This window comes from Lolium rigidum, chromosome 5 (assembly GCF_022539505.1).
Source record: "Lolium rigidum isolate FL_2022 chromosome 5, APGP_CSIRO_Lrig_0.1, whole genome shotgun sequence".
In the NCBI taxonomy this organism is placed as follows: domain Eukaryota; kingdom Viridiplantae; phylum Streptophyta; class Magnoliopsida; order Poales; family Poaceae; genus Lolium; species Lolium rigidum.
Genome location: NC_061512.1, coordinates 42,992,343 through 42,998,269, shown reverse-complemented (window position 1 = coordinate 42,998,269; position 5,927 = coordinate 42,992,343). Strand labels below are relative to the sequence as shown.

At 49.5% G+C, this 5,927-nt stretch overlaps 1 long non-coding RNA gene across 2 annotated transcripts in view; it reads left to right on the top strand.

The window, feature by feature from the left end:
- The first annotated feature begins 3,394 nt into the window (after positions 1-3,394).
- Positions 3,395-5,927, top strand: part of LOC124658437 — a 6,295-nt gene continuing 3,762 nt past the window's right edge. Inside the window, exons 1-3 of one of the 2 annotated variants that reach the window (XR_006989195.1) lie at positions 3,395-3,478; positions 4,374-5,019; positions 5,139-5,718. This is a non-coding gene — a long non-coding RNA (uncharacterized LOC124658437). Of the gene's footprint in view, positions 3,479-4,373; positions 5,719-5,927 lie in introns of both variants that reach the window. The other variant, XR_006989194.1, reaches the window with a different exon arrangement.

The window sequence follows — 5,927 nt, the reverse complement described above, 5'->3', positions numbered from 1 at the left end:
TTATGACGAATTTTTTGAAAAAAATAACACTTCTATCAATTATCACATTATAGATAGTAACGATGTTTATGTTTGTCTGGACTGACTCTATTGAGTGAATTGGTCGTTAGTCACTCACTACTCACAACTATGGTCGGTTGAGCAAATGGAAGGCTTTGTGGTGATACAAGCACCGGGAATATTTTTTTACGTTGTGGTGTTTCGTTCATGACTGCCTTCCTACTAGTGTTCAGCTACAACGATGCCATATACCTGCAATGACTGAGTGTATTCACTGCTCGGTAGAGGAGCAAGTGGATCGTGCGCTACTTTTCTTTCCATTTGCTCGGCAGGTATGTGACAAAGTGAAGGAGTCTTATGGCATTCATTTGAATCGTAACAATTTCAGATCGCATAAGGTGTGGTTATTTGATTTGTTGGGCGGTGTTCTAGGCATGAAGCAACAGTTCTTGCTGCGACATTTTGGCACTTGTGGGATGCACGGAATAAATTCATGGAAGAAGGAGGGTCAATTCATCCTACCAGTATAGCCACAAAGATTAAAGTTTACGTTGATCTTATCATCTCACGGTTGGTTTCATCTGATACTGACCACAGGTGTGGGACCTCTCAAGTAGTGTCTTGGTCTTCGCCGCCGGAAGGGCTGATGATCAATGTAGATGCAGCTATCTTCGAATCATCTAGTTGCATGGGAGCTGGTGTGGTGATTCATAATTTCGTTGGGCAGTTTGTTGGGGCGTATGGTGAATGTATCTGTGATGTTACTAGCCCTGAACTTTTTGAATCCTTAGCAATCAGATCGACAATTATATTTGCTGCAGATGAAGGTTTGGACAAGCTGATCTTTTCTTCAGATTGTATATCCGTGGTTCAGAGAATCAATGATGGTGAGAGGGATCGATCTGTCTATGGACCGGTGATCCATGTTATCAACACCCTGATGGCCTCTTTCTCGTTTTGTTGTGTCAGTCATGTTAGTCGCTTGCAAAATGTTGCAGCGCAACGTTTAGCTTTGATCTCTTAATTTGACTAGTAGATCGGTGCCTCCGGAGTGTATCCAGGAAATAATTTATATTAACACTATGTCTCGTTGCAGGAAATAATTTATATAACTACTATACTAATTGGAACAAACATCTTTTTTCTCATAATTTTGGATTTTCTTTTCGATTAATATTGAGCTAACACGTGTGTTTCTTGGGGGTTGATTACCAACTGTTTATTTCCGTGTATCGTTTTGGTGGTCTCTAAGAATTTTAGGAGAGGTTGGAATTCATTTGATAATGTTCTGGGCCTAGGTGATGGGATGCATGGGGTATTGCCGTGTGTCTATAGCAGTGTTGATGTTGGGATGGTGGTGGGCCATGGTGAGGTAGGCACTTAATGGTTTGCAGTTCTGCCGCCACCGCTTTGACCATGTGTTTCCTCTCTCTCTCTATCCATTGTCTTCCCCGCCGGCCTAAGCTTCTCCTTCCCAATATCTCACACCTCCACCGGTCTCCGCCGTCACCTCACCTGAGCTGCTACTTTCACAAATGCGCTCTCCCCTGCCCCGGTCTTCTCCCTCCCCTCTCCCTATCCTTGCTCCTCGCTGCGGCCGATTCGTCATCATCGCCATACCCGGCGGCCGTCCCTGAGCTGCCTTGGCCGACACACCACTAGGGTGGACGAGCTCGATGGGGGCTTTTCCAGCCGCCCTCCTCCTGCTCCTATCTCTGGTGGAGGCCAACGCTCGTGACGCCCACATCGGGAGGAAATTTGCCTCCTCTATGCCTCGCGTCGTCGGAGCAGTAGCACCAGAGGATAGCAGCCTCCACGACGCCCAGATTGACCTCATCCGCGGCAGCCCTAGGTCAGGACACGACCACCATCTCTAGATTCTGCGGAAACCAGTACCAGCAATCACCCTCTAGGCCTCTACTATTCTTACCCGCCGCCGTGGCCATCATCGGTGCGTGCATCAGGTTGCAGGTCTTGGCGGCGTTCCGGATGGTGTTGCCGGCGTGGCTAGGCCTCTTCTAGGCGCAGACGGCGATCCGGGACCTGGTACCTGGAGGCCGCGGCAAGGGGCGCATACATCCTTCTGAACATTGTCAACCGGTGGATCAGGTCGTGGGTGAGGCCGTCAGGAGGAGCATGCTGCAGTTGTGCGTATTAGAGCATGTCTAACAGACCCCTTAAAAGGGCCAAACCCGTATAATAACCGCCAGAATACGGGTTTTGGCTCTACCCGGCCGTCTAGCAGACCCCGTAAAAACGGCCCCCGCTGCGATTTTTCCTGTTTTCGATTACGGGGCGGGTCTTCGCCCCCTACTTGTGCGGGGTGGGAGCGGGGATAGAGGGCGAAACCATATCCCAATTCCGAAACCGCGCGCGGACATTTCAGTTCCCCCCACCCGTTTTCCCCCCACCCGTTTTCCCCCGCGCGCCGCCGCCGGAATCCGTCAGATCCGCGCCCCTCCGCCGCCCGCCGAGCCGCGCCGAGCTGCGTCGACGCCCGCCGCACCTCCGCCGCACCCCCGCCGAAGATCCGCGTCCCTCCGCGCGTGCCGCCGCCCCGCCCGCCGTGGTCTTCTCCGCCGTTTTCGCCGGTGAGTATTCCGCCGCGTTCTTCTTCGTTCTCACCGGTAGAATGGTCGTGTTTGGGGCTGATGTATGCTACGCCGTGGTAGATGGCGTCGGAGGATGTGCACATGGCGGATTTGGACGCGACGTCGACCGATTGGTCCTCGTCGGATTCCGACGATTCGGACATCGACGAGCTGCTCAACGACGACGAGACGGAGATGATGCTGCTCCTGTTCGGCATGAAGCACATGGAGGACCGCGCCAAGCTGCTGGATCAGCGGAAAGGATCCGTGATGGGGCGTATGTGCATTCCGCGGAACCGCGCACTCGGCCCGAGAGGAACCCTGATCGGATTGAAGCTTTTCTTGCAGCTCATCGAGGCATTGAAAATGCCGAGACTCATCACCAGCTCACCCAAGATCTGATTGATCACCATTGGCAGTTGCATGGCCAATGAGTTATTACATTCATTTCCCATTGTTGTATGTGTGAAACATTCATTTCCTATTCTTGTATGTGTGAAACATTTGTTATTTGTTTAATTCTTCCATTAGAACATTTGTTGACATTTCCGAAAAACATTATTGTAATAATTATGACGATTATTGTGTGATGTAAAACATTTATTTTATGTGAATGTTGTGTTGGTTCTAATATCCAATTTGTCAAAAAACCCTGTTTTGAGGGGCCAAAAACTCGGACGAGCTAGCAGAACCCGTATCGCCACCCCGTAAAACAGAATATTTTTGGCCGGCGAAAAGTGAATACAGGGCCCTTTACTCGTGTTTTAAGGGGCGAAAAAATACGGGGCCTGTTATACATGCTCTTAGATTCTCTGTCAAGGGCTTCTCCCCACCACTGGTCCTTGCTTTCCCCACCGCCGGCTTCTCCATTTGCTGTTCCCTTGATGGTGATGACCCGACCCCTTCTTCTTCCATCAATTCTCTGTAAAAACGCCCCCCGCTTCGATTTTTACTGGTTTCGATTACGGGGCGGGTCTTCGCCCCTTACTTGTGCGGGGTGGGAGGCCAAATACAGGGCCAACCCCCCACTCGTGGCGGGCTGAAATTTCAGAAAATAACTGCTTTCGCGATTCGCCTCGCCGGAATCCGGCTAAATTCCGGCGAGCTGCAGCCGGGGCGGGGCTGGGCGAGCGCCGCTGGGGCCGGGGCGGGGCTGGGCGAGCGCCGCCGGGGCCAGCGCGAGCATGGCCGGAGCGGGGCGGGGCTAGCCGGAGCGAGCACGGCCGCAGCGCTGTCGGGAGCTTGGCGGGGCGGAGCGAGCGGGCGGGCGAGGGCGGCCGGGGGCGGCGCGGCCGGGGCCGGGCGGGGCGAGTCGAGGGCGGCCGGGGCCGGGCGGGGCGACGCGAGGGCGGCGGCGGGCGGCGCGAGCGGGCGGGGCGAGGGTGGCCGGGCGGCGCGGCCGGGGCCGGGGCGGGTCGAGGCGAGGGCGGCCGGGGCCGGGGCGAGGCGAGGGCGGCCGGGGGCGGCGCAGCCATGGCCGGGGCGGGGCAGTTGGCTAGAGGAGGAAGATGAAAGGGGAGTTTTTTTTTCGATTTGGCATATTCTGGGAATATTCCATTTTACAGGGTGAGTTTACAGGTTCTGCTAGCTCGTCCGAGTTTTCGGCCGGCGAAAAGTGAATACAGGGCCCTCTACTCGCGTTTTAAGGGGGCAAAAATATACGGGGCCTGTTAGACATGCTCTAACGTGTTGCCTTGGTTTGACCTGTAGACTAGATTGTATTTATTTTGCCATTCTCATGTGTTCATGAATTAATTTTCAGTCATTTCTTTATGTTTGCAGGCTGCTCCTGCTGTTTAAGATCGTTGGAGATGTTCTTGATCTGATGTGTTTAATCTAAGGATCCATACTAACGTGGGTTTTCTGAAATATTTAATTTATTTTGGCTTGATTAGCACTTGGATTTCAAATGAGGACGGAGTTGTTTTTCTTTTGGCATTGGTCTAATTTTTTTTTTTGCCATGTTTGGCTGTGACTGCAATCGCTTTGATGGACCAGCTAGAATATTGCCCTGTTAAACAAAATTCTAGGAATGTACGCAGCTGTTGAGATGTGCTACTGCATAAAAAATATTGTATGTTCCAAGCTGTTGATTTATCAAGTTTGTTTCTCTAGCTATGGTGTGGACTATTTATCGATGAATCCGAACTTTAACACAGACTATTCGGTTTGCAGCAAGGATATATAATTTTCCTGAAACTGATTTTTTTTTGTTAACTGAAACTCTTACAGTCTTACTCATATACAGTTTCTGGTAAAACCACGGAAGTAACTGATCCTCAAAAAGCTGAGTGCGAAACAACACAAGTAACTAATTGGCAATTGTTTTTTTTATACATAGGTTGGTGCTCTTACTTGGGCAGTACCACCTACTGGCAGTAGATTAGTAATGGATGGATACACATGCGCAGGTCACCCGCTATCTCAGGTATTTTCTCCAAATCCATTCATGAAAATGGGTGTTAGGTATCTGCAGGTTATGTACATTTCTGACTATGTGAGCAAATTGTCCCCTGCTACTTCTGTTGGCTCAAACCGTTTGTCCAGCTGCTACTTCTGCCCGTTATCGAGCCATTTTCTCTTGACAAGAGCATGCCGGTTTAGCCTGTGATTTTTCTGTTGACATGGACGCTTGGAGGCTTGCAATTCATCTTGGCTTATTGGATTTCTTTAGTCTTTCTTAAAGGTGATCGGTCTTAGTAATTCTACTGATTAATCTTCGGATCTGCAGGCTGGCTCTGTTTATTGTTCTTTTTCAGGCTGCTCTTCTTCAGGTTCAGGTCCTACATCAGACAGTGGGTGCTGTCATATTCCCTTTCTTGATGCACTGGTGGTTCAGATTTGAATATGGGGTACACATATATATATGTATGTTCTTGGAAGGGACTCTATGCTATTGATACTGTACTGCTTATCAACTTGATCTCCCACTACGCCCTCAATGTTCTGAGTTGAATGGTCAATTATCAAGTGGCATACAAGACCTACTGTGACGACGAGATTCAGCACAGAAAAAGAAGTAAAGAACCAATACAGTTTTTCGATGCAACAGTGCCTTAAGTTTGTAGTTCTTGCTTTGGATATTGGGTTACTATCGAAGAAATCTTCTGCTATTTTGAATTAATCGGTATGCACTTTCTTTTTCTGAAATACTCTATGTGTCATCAGTAAATAGGGTGAAGGTCATAATGCATATTGCTTGGGTAAACAAGAATTGGATTGGTGAAACAAATATTACCTATGAACACTGTTTGAAAAGATGGGATTGCATAACAAGAAAATATGTAGGCAACTCATCATGTCTTTTTATCGCTTTCATATCTATGACATTTTTTT